Here is a 19,794-nt window from a genome sequence, read left to right as displayed (position 1 = left end):
ACTTTTGTAGAGAGCTAGAAGCATGAAAAATAACCAATAGAAAATTTTAAATTATACATATAAACATAATTTTAAAAATTAATATGCAAAAGTCAGTTAAAGCCTTTACAGAAGCTAAATATAAGTGAAGACAATTACTGAACTAAAAAAAGAACAGAGAAAAATATCCAGACTGAAACATGTAGAGACAAAGACATATAAAACACACACACATGAATATTAATGACTATCATAGTGCATTGGTGCAGAAGGATCTAGGGAGACTGGAGCCTTGCCATCAGGGTAGCTGCATTTTTCCTAAGGTTTCTTTGTCCCACGTATGGAAGAGATTATTAAGTGGGAAAATGTTAAGATCATGAGTGATAAGCAGCATTGTCCTGGCTTCCCTGGTGGCTCAGAGGATAAAGAATCCACCTGCAATGCAGGCGACCCAGGTTCGATCCCTGGGTTGGGAAGATCCCTTGGAAAAGGGAATGGCAACCCACTCCAGTATTCTTGCCTGGAGAATCCCATGGACAGAGGAGTCTGGTGGGCTTGCAAAGAGTCTGACACAACTGAACGACTAACACTTATTTCCTCAAAATCTAGAAAGTGACTCCCACTATGATTGAGAGTATACAGACTGCAAGTGTGAAAGTATTCAACTTCATGAAGTTGAAGTTATGACCTTAATGAAGTTCATTAGAAAATGTATATGTATAGAAAATTATTTCTCACATTTAATGGCTTTGCTTGCTGTGGTGATCAGGCTTCCCAGGTGGCTGAGTGTTAAAGAATCCTTGGGGAAATGCAGATTAAATCCCTGGGTCAGGAAGATTCCCATGGAGATGGAAATGGCTGCTCACTCCAGTGTTCTTGCCTGGGAAATCCTGTGGACAGAGGAGCTTGGCAAACTATATAGTCATGGGGTCACTAAAGAGTTGAACATAATGACTAAACAACAACTGTGGTGATTCTAGAACTAGGTTTTCCAGAATTCCTTTCCTTGTATGGTTGTTGGCAGCAAGAAACATTTACTTAGGATTTGGAAAGTGGAAGGGAGATGGCCTCTGCTGTGTTTGGATAGTTGGTACATGTCATCAGTTGCATTCCTGACGTGCATGCATTTGTGACTGAACTGGTCCCTCGGGCAGCCATCAGCACTGCAGCTCACCCAGATGTCATCGAACCTCTTCCTTCATTTTAGTTTGCATTTGGGCCAGGTATGCACAGACTGTAGAAAAAAGAAGTCGGCTTCTTTAGAACTCCCACATGACTCAGACTGGAAGTGGTGAGTCACTGACTCCAGTTCATCTGCAATGATTCCAGGTTGCCTTGACTTCCCCTGCTCCATGTGTAACTATTCTTCCTGACTGCCATCCCTGCTGACCTACAGTGATTTCTAATCCACCACCAGATGAGAGGCAACAACTTCCTGTAAACTTTGCCAAAAACCTCGGATGTGGAATTTTTATAATTTGTGTAACAAGTCTTATTCTATTTTGCTAAGTTGTGGCTTTGCAACCCTGACACTGAAATTGATCCTAATGCGGCTCTAGAGAAATAAAAACTTGAGGATGTATTATCCAAATATTTTCTGGGATATCTGGAATTGGTTCTTTGACCTTATTAAATATTAAATTTAACTGCCTTAATAACCCTGTTGCAAGTAGTAAAGTGACACTGGTTGTCTGTTCCATACAATGGAAAAGTAGTTAGTTAAATGATTATGAGGACACCTAAAATCACGTGATTAGAAAAGGCTATACTTCAGGTCAAGTGGTGCTGGTTTAGAACACTTCTATGAAAATAAAGACCATAGAGGAGTTTGTTGGTTACTTGAGAGTACACTAAAGAACTTGAAGAAAGAAAATGAGGAATGTGGGGCTTTAATTTTCCACCTTAAATTGTGGATAAGAAAGCAGTTTTAGGACTTTGTCCTAAAATAAAGGGCCTTAGCCAGGCACAGGGCCAGGATTTCTGAAAACAACACCTCGATTCTAATCATAAAAGGGTGCTGTGTGCCTGCCAAGTCACTTCAGTTGTGTTCAACTCATTTTGACTCTATGGACTGTAGCCCACCAGGTTCCTCTGCCCATGGGATTTTCCAGGCAAGCATGTTTGAGTGGATTGTCATCCCCTCCTCCAGGGGATCTTCCCGACCCAGGGATCAAACCCACATCTCTTATGTCTTCTGAACTGGTAGATGGGTTCTTTACCACTAGCACTACTTGGGAAACCAAGAGTGCTGCATTATAGTACAAAATTAATTCATAAAATCACAAGATTGCATGTGTTAAATGTAGAGCAATGACTGGGGAGGATTTTATCCTGAAAATGGAGAGGGGTAACCAGTTCTCACTGTTTGTAGACCTATGACCAGATTCAAATCCTGATAGGACCTAGAAGGTAGAAGGCAGATGAAAATCATCAAGGGATTTACCACGGCTGATATGGAAATAGATCCTAAGGCTACAGGGGCAGGATAAAAGAAATATCATGTTGGGTCAGATTGAATTTGTTGATATGCTTGCATTAAGCATAGATTCCAGATTCAATATGTTAGTTCTGGTGACTTGGAGTAACAATTTTGGAGGCTAGCGACTAAACTTTGCACTCAAAAATGGCCTCACTAAATGAAGTGGAAATGCCATTATTTCCTTGGTGCAGTGTAGAGGATGGTGTCCAAAGGCTAAAGGAAATCAAATAAATTCTAGAGTGAATTTATCAGGAAAGTCCCACTCATTCCATTTATTATATTTTTTGTAATGTTCAGAGATTATGTCCTTCACAAAAGCTGTGAGAAATACACACACAGGGAATTCTAGGATTCTTAGAGATATCTGTGCTGGTTCTTCTCTGTTGGCCAGAATGACAGTGGGAACAACTACCATTGTATAGGGTCCCAGATTCAATAAAGATGTCGTGTCCTATGGTGGCAGGAACCAAGCTGTGGCATGTAATTTCCAGAGGCAAGTATGGTTATTTATGAGCATGGTTGTAGCCACCATTTCAGGTGTGATTTTGATGCTGGAGCAAACAGACATAATCTCCAGCACCAGGAATGGATCAGTTAATGTGACAAATGCTACTCTGATTTATGTATTCTCTTTATTGGGAACTCTTTGTTCTCACCTGGCAGAGTCAGAAATACAACTTCGCTTATTCTAGGGCAACTAGCTTCCTAGTCCAATATCATAATCTTGTCCATAAGCACTTTGATAACCTATCCATTGTAGAACATCACTAAGTCATTCAGTTAATGATAGAGTTCTCCTTGGACACACATTGATAGTATACATGTGTACCAGAGGAAAGGAGATAAATGCCATAGAATGCACTGGTAATAGCAAACACCCTTTTCTAACAACACAAGGGAAGACTCTATTCATGGACATCACCAGATAGTCAATACCAAAATCAGATTGATTATATTCTTTACAGCCGAAGATGGAGAAGCTCTATACAGTCAGCAAAAACAAGACCAGGGGCTGACTGTGCCTCAGATCATGAACTCCTTATTGCCAAATTCAGACTTAAATCGAAGAAAGCAGGGAATACCACTAGACTATTCAGGTATGACCTAAATCAAATCCCTTATGATTATACAGTGGACATGAGAAATAGATTCAAGGGATTAGATCTGACAGGCAGAGTACCTGAAGAACTATGGACAAAGGTTCGTGACATTGTATAGGAGGCAGTAATCAAGACCATCCTCAAGAAAAGAAATGCAAAAAGGCAACATGGTTGTCTGAGGAGGCCTCACAAATAGCTGAGAAAAGAAGAGAGTTAAAGGCAAAGGAGAAAAGGAAAGCTATACCCATTTGAATGCAGAGTTCCAAAGAATAGCAAGGAGAGATAAGAAAGCCTTCCTCAGTGATCAGTGCAAAGAAATAGATGAAAACAATAGAATGGAAAACATGAGAGATCTCTTCAAGAAAGTTAGAGATACCAAGGGAATATTTCATGCAAAGATGGGCACAATAAAAGACAGAAATGGTAAGGACCTAACAGAAGCAGACGATATTAAGAACAGGTAGCAAGAATGCACAGAAGAACTATACAAAAAAAGATCTTCATGACCCAGATAACCACGATGAGTGATCACTCACCTAGAATCAAACATCCTGGAATGCAAAGTCAAGTGGGCCTTAGAAAGCATCACTACAAACAAAGCTAGTGGAGGTGATGGAATTCCAGTTAAGCTATTTAAAATCCTAAAAGATGATGCTGTGAAAGTGCTTGCTCAATATGCCAGCAAATTTGGAAAACTCAGCAGTGGCCACAGGACTGGAAAAGATCAGTTTTCATTCCAATCCCAAAGAAACGCAATGCCACAGAATGCTCAAACTACCACACAATTGCACTCATCTCACACACTAGCAAAGTAATGCTCAAAATTCTCCAAGCAAGGCTTCAACAATACATGAACCGAGAACTTCCAGATGTTCTAGCTGGATTCAGAAAAGGCAGAGGAACCAGACATCAAATGGCCAACATCCACTGGATCATCAAAAAGGCGAGAGAGTTCCAGAAAAACATCTACTTCTGTTTTATTGACTATGCCAAAGCCTTTGATTGTGTGGGCCACAACAAACTGTGGAAATTTTCTTAAGAGATGGGAATACCAGACTACCTTCCCTGCCTCCCAAGAAATCTGTATGCAGATCAGGAAGCATATAGAACAACAGACTGGTTCCAAATCGGGAAAGGAGTACATTCAGGCTATATATTGTCACCCTGCTTATTTAACTTTTATGCAGAATACATCATGAGAAATGCCTGGCTGGATGAAGCACAAGCTGGACTCAAATAATCTCAGATATTGACACTGAAATATCAATAACTTCAGATATGCAGATGACACGACCCTTATGGCAAAAAGGAACTGGAGAGCTTCTTGATGAAAGTGAAAGAGGAGAGTGAAAAATCTGGCTTAAAACTCAACATTCAGAAAACTAAGATCATGGCATCTGGTCCCATCACTTCATAGCAAATAGATGGGAAAACAATGGAAACAGTGACAGACTATTTTTTTTTTTGGACTCCAAAATCATTGCAGATGGTGACTGTAGCCATGAAAGTAAAAGACACTTGCTCCTTGAAAGAAAAGTTATGACCAACCTAGAGAGCATATTAAAAAGCAGAAACATTACTTTGCCAACAAAGATCCATCTAGTCAAAGCTTTGGTTTTTCCAGTAGCCATGTACGGATGTGAGAGTTGGACTATAAAGAAAGCTGAGCACCAAAGAACTGATGCTTCTGAACTGTGGTGTTGGAGAAGACTCTTGAGACTCCCTTGGACAGCAAGGAGATCCAACCAGTCCATCCTAAAGGAAATCAGTTCTGTATATTCATTGGAAGGACTGAAGCTGAAGCTCCAATACTTTGGCCACCTGATGTGAAGAACTGACTCATTTAAAATACCCTGACTGTTTGAAGGCAGGACGAGAAGGGGACAACAGAGGATGAGATGGTTGGATGGCATCACTAACTTATGAACATGAGTTTGAGTAAATTCTGGGAGTTGGTGATGGACAGGGAAGCCTTGCGTATAGCAATCCATGCAGTCACAAAGAATCAGATACGACTGAGCGACTGAACTGAACTGAAAGTCATTCAATTAACAATAGAATTCTCCCTGGACACACATCGATAGTATCCATGTGTACCAGAGGAAAGGTGATAAATGCCATAAAACTTCTATAGTGTGTTGCTTCAGTGAAATTTCTAGAGTCCAAGTATCTGGAACATGTTAAGATATGATTTTAGAGGGAAGGAAAAGTTATGTATTTGGAAACTGGTTCCTGCTTATGAAATTTGATTCCAATGGTCCTCATCATCCAGAATCCACCAGCATAATAAAATAGTGAAAAGGCCTTCAGGAGATTCTCTAATTGGCCTGGTTGGGCACATCAGCTTCTGGGGTTAGAAGAATGTCCCCGGGATGTGTTATATGTTGTGACCAATATTTAGTGCTATTAGTCCCACAGCAAATATTCATAACTTCGGAAATGAAGGGTAAAATTTGGGGGTAATTCTTTTACTCTTACCGCTAGTAAATGAACTGTTAATGAAAGTTTTACTTCTTGTGCTCGTGTCTTTGGGCTCTTCTGCTTTGATATGTCTTAGTTCCTAAGGAGTGAATGCTCCCACCAGGGGACACAATTGCCTTATGAAACTAGAAGTAGAGACTGCCATGTGGCCGCTTTAGAATTCTCACGACAATGAATCCACTGGTGAAAAATGGAATTACTATACTCTCTGAAATAATTGATCCCGACTCTTCAAGGAAAATCAATTTGGCACTATGGGGTAAGAAGACATATGCCTGGAATGAAGTAGCTACCTTGGGTACCCTCTTAGTGCCCCATGTTTTGTGATAAAGGAAATGGAAACTACAAGTATTCAATACAAGCAGGATTGCTAAAGCCCAGACCTTTCAGAAATGCAGGTTTGTGTCATCCTCTCAGGCAAGGAATCATCCTCTTAGGCAAGTCTGCAGAGGAGCTCCCTGAGGGCAAAGGAAATACAGAAGTTCCCAATTATAACTGTCAGCTACACACTAATACTTATGAGCATCTCCCCCTTACTTTTATATGAATATGCATACATAAACTCATCAGTTCCTTTTTTCAAAATTCCATTACCCCTATAATTTAATATAAAGTGTGTTAATACTACTTAACGTTATTCAACATTTAAAATATGTCTCAGTTTGATAAGATAAAAAGAGATCAAGTGATGTGAGGTATGAGGACTTGAAACCTTTTTTGGAGAGAAGGTTAGTGTTTGTTTGTTTGGTCCTAAGAAATTCACCTACATCCTGATAGTTTGAAGCATGATTTTGTATTTATCTTTCTTTGGGGGGATAATTATGGTTAGGAGATACATATATCTCAAGTTGAAAAAGGTGAAGTGGGTTGTTTTCCAATTTTGTCAACTTAACTAAATGAAACAGTATTTCCTATAATTTCTTTCCTTCTGTGGTTTCAGGTTAGAATTGTGTTGAGATTTAGCTAAACAACTCCATAATATTGTGGCTGTGGCATCCATTTTGTATAGGTAAGTAGACTGTGGGGGCCTTAAACTGACAATAGCCCCACCCCATCCCCTTAGCACATGGTCTGGAAAACAGTCACAAGTAAATATGTCATGACTCCAGATATGCTGATATGACTCCCAACTGCCCTGTAATAAGCACTCTCCCCTGCTTCCTAGGGCCTTCCTCTTGTACCTCTTAGAAAAGACTCCCCTGGAAGTTTACAGAAAATCCACCTTTTTGAGGGGGTTGAATTGATCAATTCAGCTTTAGCCAGGGAACTCCAAAACATTCTACCTGTACTGCTGCTGCTGCTGCTAAGTCGCTTCAGTCATGTCCGACTCTGTGCGACCCCATAGACGGCAGCCCACCAGGCTCCCCCGTCCCTGGGATTCTCCAGGCAAGAGTACTGGAGTGGGGTGCCATTGCCTTCTCTGACTCCACCTGTAGGTCTTAGTAAAGGCACATGCCCCGAATTCTGCCCCACTCTCTCTGTCTGTCCTATGCCTTGATATCCCTGTGAGAACCCTGGAGGCATGCTGTGCACGTCCTCCAAGATCTGTAAGTTATAATGTTCCCTATCTCTCTTCTCTTGTGATCTTTCTTGGACTGTGACTCACCATCAACACCCCAGGGCACTACTAAACAAACTTTAAACTTAGCAAATTCACAACAGGTTGGCTACAAGAAAAATTTCTGTGAGATTTGGAAAGTAGGAGTAAAAAAGCAGTCAATCCACTCTGAAGGTCAATGTTTGGCACCTTGCAATGATGCAGTCGGAGAAGGCAATGGCACCCCACTCCAGTACTCTTGCCTGGAAAATCCCATGGACGGAGGAGCCTGGTAGGCTGCAGTCCATGGGGTTGCGAAGAGTCAGACATGACTGAGCGACTTCACTTTCATTTTTCACTTTTATGCACTGGAGAAGTAAATGGCAACCCACTCCAGTGTTCTTGCCTGGAGAATCCCAGGGATGGGGTCGCACAGAGTTGGACACGACTGAAGTGACTTAGCAGCAGTAGCAGTAGCAGCAATGATGCAGTATTTACCTCAGTTATGAGTTAGTGATGTAACTCACCCTACAACACGTAGCATGTAGTTAGTGATGTCTTGTTGGAATAGAGCCTGCAGTCCTTTGAGCTACCAAAAGTCTCCTCAGGCTTGTTTTGGGGTCAGATGATGGTGCAATCTGGTGGCAAAGGGCATCAAATAAAAGCTTGAATTAAGAAATTTTTTAGCTAGAAGCACTGAAAGGCTTATGTCACTCATATATATCTCCAAATATGTCACTAAAATAAATATCAATACTAATTTTTAAAGTAAACATAAGATACCAAAACTAAATTCTGATTATTTCTAAGATAATTATTTCAATAAATGAAAGCAGTATATTAAATGCCAAACTCTTTCCAATTATCTCTATCCTGTCTCTCTCCTTTGGATTTTCCATACATGGTTAGGCTGGTGGAAATTGTAGTGGATTGACTGTAAAAACAGTTCTAATTTTGTCTCTCTACCTTTGCAATCTGACAGTGCATCTCCCATTCCTTGATTCCAGGCTGGATTCTCAGTAAACGCTGGCCAATGGATGACAGTAGAATAACACGGTGCTCTCTCTGAGCTCGGGTCTCTAATGTCTCTGTGCTGCTTCTCTTTCTCAGTGGTCTGGACACACCTGAGCTAGTCTGCGTGGAGGTAAAGACCCTGTAGAAAAGAGGCCAGTTGCCTGAGTAGAAGCCTCCAAAAGCTGTCTAGCACCAGCAGACAGACAATATGTGAGCAAGCACAGCCAACATCACCAGAACAGCCTACCTAAACCCACAGCGGGCCAGGAGGTAAGAATATACCCAAGTGACACCATGAAAGCGCTATCACCATAGACTCATGAGTGATACACATAGACTCTTGAGGGATAAAAACTGGTTTTTGTTTTAATCCTCTGGGTATTAGAGTGGTTTGTTATACCCCAATAGTTGAGAAATAAAGAAACCCAGTACTAAAAATTGTTGGGCTGGACTGTATATGGAAGAGAGTGATTAACCTATGAAGAGATTGGAAAATCACTCTATATCAAAATGGATTGGAAGAATTAGGATATTTAACATAGAGAGGAAGAATTTTAAGAACGACATGGTGGCTCCCCTCAAATAACTGATGAGCTGTTATGTAAAAGGGAGTTACGTTTACTTAGTATAAATTCAGAAGATAAAATGGTAAACATTTTCAGATATTAGAAATGAGAGGCATTGTAATAGAGGTGCTTCCCTGGTGGTTCAGATGGTAAAGAATATGCCTGCAATGTGAAAGGTCCAGGTTTGATCCCTTGGTTGGGAAGATCCCCTGGAGAAAGAAATGGCAACCCACTCCAGTATTCTTGCCTGAAGAATTCCATGGACTGAGCAGCCTGCTGAGCTAAAGTCCATGGAGTTGCAGAGAGTCAGACACAACCGAGTGACTAACACACACACACATTGTAATAGAGAGAAATAAATTATAGAACTAGCTCAAATTTTCTGATGGGTTTGGCGCCTTACAATGCAGTAATTTTTCTCAATTAGGAATGTTCATACAGAGTGGATGACCTTTACACGGGTTTGTTTCAAGAGCCAATTTCTTCTTTAGCTTGGAGTTTTGATTAGGTGATGTAAGATTAGTTTTATGCCAAAATTTCATGAGTGGTGAGACTTTATGTTTCCTTTAATTGAATATGCTTTTAATGATTAGTATTCAAAATTTTATATTGTTTAAATACCAGTAGTCTATTTGTTGGGTTTTACATTCATATTGATTTGAATTGATGATACCATAGCCACACTCTGCATGGAATAATCTGAAATCTATCTATCACTTTACCATCAATAGAGTTGTTTGTTGAAATGTGTTCTGGGTTCCAAAGAATTTACTTTAAAACAGACTATTGGGTAACAATGAATTTTGAAACCCCAAACAAAAAAATTCATACAGAAATAATAAGAGAAATTTATTTCTATTCTTTTATTCAACAAAGTTTGAAACATATTCTGTAACATAAAAATTACATCTTCACAATTTTCTTTCTTTTTCTTTTTTCTTTTTTTTGTGTGGCTATGCCACTTGGCTTGTGGGATCTTAGTTCCCTGACCAGGGATTGAACCCGAGCTCTTGGCAGTAAAAGTTTCATTGATTTCTTATTATTTGCTTTGCATTGATCTAAGCACTGGGGATATGTCAGTTAACGAGTGTAGACTTACTCTCAGGAAACTTATGTTCTAGGAGGATGAAAAACAGTAGCCAAACATAAATTCTATATAGTGAGAGGTAGTGATAGCGCTGAGAAGAAAATTAAGGCAGGACAAGGAGACATAAATTAATGAGTGAGGGGGTCAATCATGTAGATGAGTGTTCAGAGGAATCCTTTCTGGGGAGGGGACATTTGAGCCCAAGACTGACCAAAGCTAGGCAGCAAACCCAGTAAGGGAGGGAAACCGTTTATCAAACAGATGGGAGTTCTTGGGAACAAGTTTTTCTAGGCATACTCAAAAAAAATGCAAGAAAAAGAAATGTGCTGAAATGGGGTAAGAAAAGGAAAATATTAGGAAGAAATTAGGGTAGTGAACAGTGGCCAGGTCACATGAGGCATCACGGGTCATAGTAAGACCTTTGTATTTTATTCAGAGCATGATGTAAAGCCATTGGAAAGTTGAGACTGGGCACTTGGAAGGATATGTGATATATATCCTATTTCATATAGTTCACTCTTGCCTTTTAGAGAAGATAAGTTATGAGAGGGGTTGGGAGAGGGGCAGAGCTCATTATTTCTTGGCCCAATTGCTTTCATATCCACAGTCTCCTTTTTTGAGTTCTCTTCTATATCACTGGAGGAATGGGATGGACACTTTATGGCTTCCTTATGACACAGCTGGGCAAAACACTAGCTGGTAAAGGAAAGAGAGAACCCAAGTCATTTTAAAAGAACTTTCTGTCTGCTTCATTCACTAATTATGATCTGAGTGAATTACAGTGGTTCTGCATCAGCAATGAACATACTTTTGGATTTAGGTTATGCCACTTCATTTCCCTATGGGTGGGAAATTCTCTAGAGTGATTTGTCTAGTTAGACTTTGATTGAAACAAGGGGTGAAAGGTGCTGCAGGATGACTGTCAGACTATACCAGTCACCTAGACAAGACAAGAACAAGTTGAACAAGTTCCTATAACAACCATAGACAAGAAAAAATGATGAGATTTGGAATCTCCTTTGAAAGCAGAACTTACAGGGCATGTGAAAAGATTGGATGACTAGTGAAGTCAAATAAAAGAAGTTTTAAGTTTTCAAAGTTTAGTTTGAAAAATGGGGTAAAGGCAATATCATTGATAGATACGGGGAAGACTGAGGAGGGAAAAACACTAGACCATTCAGGTATGACCTAAATCAAGTCCCTTTCAATTATATAGTGGAACTGACAAATCGATTCAAGGGATTAGATTTGATAGGGTGCCTGAAGAACTAGGGACAGAGGTTCATGACATTGTACAGGAGATAGTGATCAAGACATTCCCTAAGAAAAAGAAATGCAAAAAGGTAACATGGTTGTCTGAGGAGGCCTCACAAAGAGCTGAGAAAAGAAGAGAAGTTAAAGGGAAAGGAGAAAAGGGAAGATATATCTATTTGAACGCAGAGTTCCAAAGAATAGCAAGGAGAGATAAGAAAGCCTTACTAAATGATCAGTGCAGAGAAATAGAGGAAAACAATAGAATGCGAAAGATGAGAGATCTCTTCAAGAAAATCAGAACATTTAATGTAAAGATGCAGAGAAGGCAATGGCACCCCACTCCAGTGCTCTTGCCTGGAAAATCCCACGGATGGAGGAGCCTGGTGGGCTGCAGTCCATGGGGTCGCAAAGAGTCGGACACGACTGAGTGACTTCACTTTCACTTTTCACTCTTATGCATTGGAGAAGAAAATGGAAACCCACTCCAGTGTTCTTGCCTGGAGAACCCCAGGGATGGGGGAGCCTGGTGGGCTGCTGTCTATGGGGTCGCACAGAGTCGGACACAACTGAAGTGACTTAGCAGCAGCAGCAGCATGTAAAGATGGGCACAATAAAGGACAGAAATGGTATGGACCTAACAGAAGCAGAAGGTATTAAGAAGAGGTGGAAGAATACACAGAAAAACTATACAAACAATTTTTTTAGTGACCCAGATAACCATGATGGTGTGATCACTCACCTAGAGCCAGACAACCTGGAGTGTAAAGTCAAGTGGGCCTTAGGAAGCATCACTATGAACAGAGCTAGTGGAGGTGATGGAATTCCAGTTGAACTATTTCAAATCCTGAAAGATGATGCTATGAGAGTGCTGCACTCAATTTGCCAGCAAATTTGGAAGAAAATTCAGCAATGGCCACAGGACTGGAAAAAGTCAGTCTTCATTCCAGTCCCAAAGAAAGGCAATGCAAAAGAATGTTCAAACTACCGCACAATTGCACTCATCTCACATGCTAGCAAAATAATGCTCAAAATTCTCCAAGTGAGGCTTCAACAGTACATGAACTGAGAACTTCCAGATGTTCAAACTGGATTTTGAAAAGGCAAAGGAACCAGGCATCAAATTGCCAACATCCATTGGATCATAGAAAAAGCAAGAGAGTTCCAGAAGAACATCTACTCTGCCTTATTGTCTATGCTGAAGTCTTTGACAGTGTGGATCACACAAATTGTGGAACACTCTTAAAGAAATGGGAATACCAGACCACCTTACCTGCCTCCTGAGGAACCTGTATGCAGGTCAAGAAGCAACAGTTAGAACCGGGCATGGAACAACAGACTGGTTCCAAATTGGGAAAGGAGTACGTCAAGGCTGCATATTGTCACCCTGCTTATTTAACTTATATGCAGAGCACACCATGCAAAATGCTGGGTTGGATGAAGCACAAGCTAAAAATCAAGATTGCTGGGAGAAATAGCAATAACTCAGATATGCAGATGATACCACCCTTTTGGCAGAAAGTGAAGAAGAACTAAAGAGCCTCTTGATCAAAGTGAAAGAGGAGAGTGGAAAAGTTGGGTTAAAACTCAACATTCAAAAACAAAGATCATGGCATCCAGTTCCATTACTTCATGATGGGGAAACAATGGAAACAGTGAGTGACTTTATTTTGGGGGGCTCCAGAATCACTGCAGATGGTGACTGTAGCCATGAAATTAAAAGACACTTGCTCCATGGAAGAAAAGCTATGACCAACCTAGACAGTATTTTAAAAAGCAGAGACATTACTTTGCTGACAAATGTCCATCTAGTCAAAGCTATGGTTTCCCTTGTAGTCATGTATAGATGTGAGAGTTGGCCTATAAAGAAAGCTGAGCATCAAAGAACTGATGCTTTTGAACTGTGGTGTTGGAGAAGACTCTTGAGACTGCAAGGAGACTCTTGAGACTGCAGTCAATCGTGAAGGAAATCAGTCCTAAATATTCACTGGAAGGGCTGATGCTGAAGCTGAAGCTCCAATACTTTGGCCACCTGATGTGAAGAACTGACTCGTTGGAAAAGACGCTGATGCTGGGAAATAGTGAAGGCAGGAGGAGAAGGGGACGACAGAGGATGAGATGGATGGATGGCATCACCGACTTGATGAACATGAGTTTGAGCAAGCTCCTGGAGCTGGCGATGGACAGTGAAGCCTGGCATGCTGCAGTCAATGGGTTCACAAAGATTCAGACATGACTGAGTGACTGAACTGAAGTGAACTGAGGCAGAAAGAGATTAAAAGGGAAGGTAATAATCAATCAAGAATTTTGTTTGGTAAAAGTTGACCTGATGTGACTGTTTTATGTATAGAGGGCATTCAAGTTGAAAGTTAAGAATATAAATCCAGGGTTTAGAAAATCTCTTCAGTTTACAGATATGTTAGATGGATGGGTGGGTTTGGATTGTTGGTGTAATAAATTCATGAAATTTGAAGAGACATCCTAGGAACTGGAAAAACATAGAGAACAATCAATAACTGAAGACTAAGCCCTAATGCACTCATATTAGAAATTAGAGGGACAAAAAGAAACCATCATAGGAGACTGAAAAAGCATGATTTGTGAAGCAGAAGGAAAAAGGGAAAAGTAGTATTCTTGGAAGTCAAGTGAAGAAAGCTTTGATACCTGTGATATTCAGCTGATGAAATTTTTGTGTCATTTACATCCTTCCTACTTTTCTCTCTTTTTCTGTCTCTCCTTTGCTTCTTATTTTTTCCATTTCTTTATTCAGTTATTTAACCAATATAAGCTGAGAGTTTGTTGAATGTACTATGGTAATTAATTCAGATACTGGAGGCCTTGAATAAGAATTGTTAATAGTAGTCTCTTGGACAAGAGTCAATTTTCACAGACTATTCTCTTACATGAAGAATGATAAAGTTTATTTTTAGAAAACAAGGCATAACTTAACCTAGAAAACAAACCCATTGTCCTACATTTTAGGAAAAGAATGAGATTTTTACCTTGCTATACACTTTATTTGCATTTACCCATACAAAAATATGTATATCTGCATACATATTTTACTTTCAACACTACCATATTTACTCACAGCATCTTGCAAAGAAAATGTAAAATAATGTTTTCTCATTCTCTAACTTAACTAACTTAATTTTTTTTTGCTTGGAAATGGCAAAAGCAATAGAGAATCTTCTGCAGAGCTCCTTCTTCCTTTGTGACAATCTGAGGGTTAAATTAAAGGAGACTTGAGCTCCTTGTCCTTGGCTCAGAGAAAAGCTACATGTAACCTCCATTTATTTCATCATATTCTTTTTGCTCTTTCCTCTTTTAGGACTAGCATGTAGCCTTCATTTTTCTTATCCGCAGCCAAGATGCACCTCGAAAGTGAAGGGATATCTAGAATATGGTTTGAATCTAATTCTTAAAATCAAAGGTAGGTAAGCTCCAAGGTTAAAATTGGAAAGCTCAGGAAATCCTAAGTGCAAACACCACCTTTCAATCAACTGCAAATCATTTCCTGCTCCCTTGTCTCTGAAATGCAGGATTGCAGCCTCACTGCAATTTTTCTTTCTAAATTAAGAAGCACATTTCAGGTGTCTAAGAAGCAGCTGAGTGAGGCAAGGGATTTTAGAACTGGATTCCATTCAACTCTGCTACTGGTTCATTTTATCATTACTTTTTCACAAGTGGGGGTGAGAATTTTAGAATTTAATGAAGGTCATTAAAGGAAAAAATGGCAGAAAATGGAACTGGGTGTTTTAGAGTAAAAAATAGGAAAATTGAGAAAGTATAATATGCTATTAAAATTCTATACTTTTAATTCATTTTCCCCAGCATAATTATGAACTACACATGACAAATAAGATGCATTAAAGAGACTGAGCCCTATAAAATAATTATATTTAACTACAGAACTTAACCACAGAACTTTTTGTATTCAATCTTTTTGAAACCATTAAAAGCTTATGCTTATATGTTTATAGTCTTTAATCACTGGAATTGGGAATTAAATGCAGCACGAAAGACAAGAACCAGAACATGGTATTAACCTACTGTTAGCTCATGGGAAAAGCCAAGCCTCCTGAATAAAATTCAAAATATGTATTTTAGCCTTTTAATAACAGCAGGTGCTATTGTGGTTCAATTTATTCCTGAAGAATGTATACTCAGAGTGTGCCTAAAGAAATTCAATCCATAGGAGATTTTAGTGACCTCAGACAAAAATAGCTATATTTAGCTATGTTTAAAAAAGATCAGACAAGGGAATAATCTTTCCACCTTAATTTCTCTCATTAGAAACCATATGTAGCAGAGACCAAGATCTTTTGTAAGGCTTTCCATTTGGCCAGTTTGCTTGTATAGTGATGGTGTATGGCAAATGATCTCCAGGGAAGATCAAAGAGTCAAGAATTAAAACCAAGATGAACAAAAGGGAAAAAAAGAGAGAGAAAGAACACACAGAGACTTGTAAATACCTGGAAAAAATAGATAAAGATTGGAATTTTGTTATTATATTTATTCATTAGGGAATTAATGCCATTCTGAGATGACATGGCTATGCCTCATTTAGGCCACCTTGAGGTTTGAATCCCAACTATAGTATTAGAGTTACTCATCCCTTACCCTTGAGTTTCACTGGTTTTCATTTCTTAATAATGTGAAAACATCAGAGAAGACAGTGAGCTGCTTTCAGTTGTGTAAGAGGAAAAGGAAATATGTCTGTTAGCACCGAGGATCATAAGTAGACGCTGGCTGTGAAAGGCAGACTCTGTGAGGCCATGTGGTCCCTGACTCCTCATTCTCATATCTTTATGTAATCCTTTGCTTTAAGTTAGGCTGGGTTTGGTTACTTGCTTCTAATGAACTGAATACAGCAGAGGTGATGGGATGTCAATTCAAAGATCAAGTTTTAAAAAAATTGTGGCTTCCATTGTGGGATCTTTCTCTCAGAATCTGTACTCTGGGGGGAACTAGCTGACATGATATGAGAAGCCCCACTGAGAAAGTCACATGGCAAGGAGTTGATATTTCCAGACTTCACCTAGCAAAGACCTGAGACCAGTGAACAGCCCCCTGGGGGGACTTCAAAGTGGATTTCCTTCCAGTTGAGTCCTGAGATAACTGCAGCTCCAGAAAACACCTTGATTGTAGACTCCCGGGAGACTAAGTCACAAACACCCAACTACCCCATGGTAAGATTCTTGATTCACAGAGAGAATTCATGTTTTTAAATTTGTTACGTTTTGGGGTCATTTGGGATAAATTTGGGGGTAATCTATAGCCAGCAATAGATAACTGAACTAGTATCTTTCAGATTTTCCACTGAGTTTTCCATTCTACCTTTCCTTGATAAAATATGGAATTTATTTCCATTAAAAATTATTTAAGATAATTATTTTCTAATGAAATAAAGATATGGAAATATTGCCCGCCATATACAGTAGCTCATTCATTTATTATGTACTATTTTGGAAAAAATATCTCTTTAAGATCTCTGTGAAATAATAATTCATTTCTGAATTCTGGGCTCCATTTTCCACCCTCCTCTGCATCCATTTAGTCCAGCATAGAGACATCATTGAATTTAACTATCAATTAACATGGAAATGGCAACCCACTTCAGTGTTTCCCTGGGAAATCCTATAGACAGAAGAGCCTGGTGGGCTACAGTCCATAGGGTTGGAAAGAGTCAGACAGGATTGAGTGACTAAACTTAAAAATATATATTTTTAAAGGAGTTGAAATCTATTCATCTGTTTTCTTTATTAACAGTAAGAGTTTATGATGAACTCATTTTTCCATTAAATTAAGGCAGCATAATATGAAATGGGATAGAATGATTTCAGGAAAATTATTAGAGTAACTTTAACTAGAATTAGCCTAATAAATATAGTTTGTCCTTCTTTATTTTTCCTTGTCTATGCTATTATTTATTCTTTATTTGTGTTATTATAATTTGTCTTAGAAAGAGAGGTACTTAAGATGAATATTCTGAAAAGTCTTTGCTAAAATGATAAGAAAAAAGAATAATTTTCTAACTTTTTTTCCAACTATGTAGGTATAAAATCTTTCCAATGGAAGAGTATCATTATTTTTTTTGCAGTAGCAAAATAATTTTCTCAGAAAAGAAAAACTAGCTTGTGCATAATCTTTTGACACAGGCACCCTGCAGGGGAGGGAAGAGCCATACTACATCACGCGGTGGCATCCAATGGGATAATGGCTGGGCGTCTCCTCCTTACCGTTTTAACTGACAAACTTTTTGCTAGATTAACAAAGAAAAAAGGGAGAATACTCAAATAAATAAAATAAAATAAATAAAATAAATAAAATAAATAAAATAAAAGATGAAAGAAGAAATATTACAACTTATGCCACAGAAATAAAAGGAATCAAACCAATCAATCCTAAAGGAAATCAACCTTGAATATTCATTGGAAGGACTGATGCTGAAGCTGAAACTCCAATACTTTGGCCACCTGATGTGAAGAGCCAACACGCTGGAAAAGACCCTGATACTGGGAAAGATTGAGGGCAGGAGGAGAAGAGGGCAACAGAGGATGAGCTGTTTGGATAGCATCATAGACTCAATGGACACAAGTTAGAGCAAACTCCAGGAGATACTGAAGGACAGAAAGCCTGGGATGCTGCAGTCCATGGGGGTGCAGAGAGTTGGACACGACTTAGTGACTAAACAACAAAACCTTCTATAAATAATTATATGCCAACAAACTGGGTATCATAGAGGAAGTGGATACTTTCCTAGAAACATAAAACCTACCAAGCCTGAATCATGAACAAAGTTGAAAGTCTGAAGATAACTGATGTACAAGGAAGGAGATTGATTTAGTAATCTAAAACACAGAAGAGTTCAGGTCAGATAGTTTCACTGGTGAATTTTACCAAACGTTTAAAGAAGAATTAATACCAATTTTTCACAAATGCTTCCAAAAAAATTAAAGCAGTGGGAATAATTACAAACTCATTTATGAAGCCAGCATTACCCTGACTGAAAAGATGGGTAGAGACACCGTAGGAAGTATCCCTTTGTGTCCTGAAGTAAGTGTCCTGGATGCTACAGCTTGGCATCCCCATGTTGGCTAGTCGGTGGCTGTTGTATCTCCTCCTCTTTAGGGGGAGCTGAAGTTCTCAGGTACCTTCTAGTGAGATAGTTCCTGCCAGCCAAAGATGATTCTCTGGAAAAGTGTGTAGTTGTACCTCCTAATGGTCCACACTCACAGCTAATAGTGATAAATGCATTGCCTCAATAAAGTGAATCTGGGCAAATTGAGGCTCTCTCAAAAGGGAGTTGATAAGCCTGAGTCAAATCTTGATTTTTTTCTGTATTCATTTTACTCCAGCAGCTAATATCCACATTTCCTGAGTTTGTATCAGCCTAAGATCAACCTATGTATTAGATTCTCATCTTGAGTAATGGTAACTCAAATAAGGGAAACGAGGAGAAATTAAGGAAGCTTTACCTCAGTAGCAACTTTATCATCAACAGCAGTATTTTATGGCTGGTCCTACTTTAATTGGATGTAACAGTTGCCAGTCTCTGAGCTTATGCCTTTCCATTATTAATTTCTTATAACTAATATCCAGAATTATACCATATTCTGTATTTATTGTGCCTCCAATCCATCTTTGCCACGAGAGTCCACTCATATCTTGCTGTTTAGGCCTTCATTCAATGTTTACCCTACCCTTTTGGATTTTGCCTAGAACTTACCTGCTTATGCTTAAATCCTGTTTGGACTATTTCCTCTGTTAGGAATTAATATTTCCCTGTGCACAATTAAGCCATATATTTAGTCTCAAACACATTACCCAATCCTTTGGAACTGCTAGACTCTAGGTTCATGCTCCCCAGGTCCTACACCCAGTAACTCTCAGTGATGACAGTATCTTTCTTTTCAGAGGCCCAATTATGTTGGAGAGGGCACTAATTTATAACTGTAAATAGCCATAAAATATTCTGAGATGCAGAGTATTCAATTATACAGAGAAGGGTGTTCCTACATTTTTAACCCCCTTGGGGACTCTTTACTTGCCGATTGCAACTCCCATAAGTGTCAATAAGACCACAGGCTACAAATTAGAAAGTGAGAAACCACTTCTCGAGACAGCTGAGGTCTGGGTGAACTGCGAGGAAATGCCTTTACCTGAAAGCCAAATAATCATGGTGAAAGGGCAAGGAGCTCTGGTGAGAATTCATTGAGAGTTAGGGGACCATGGATTTTATAAAAATAAATCTTTTACTTTCTAATATCTTACACTGAGTACATTGGTGTTACTTA

Source organism: Dama dama, chromosome 17 (assembly GCF_033118175.1).
Source record: "Dama dama isolate Ldn47 chromosome 17, ASM3311817v1, whole genome shotgun sequence".
Taxonomy (NCBI): Eukaryota; Metazoa; Chordata; class Mammalia; order Artiodactyla; family Cervidae; genus Dama; species Dama dama.
The sequence above is the reverse complement of the archived record's forward strand: the minus strand, read 5'-3'. Positions refer to the sequence as shown.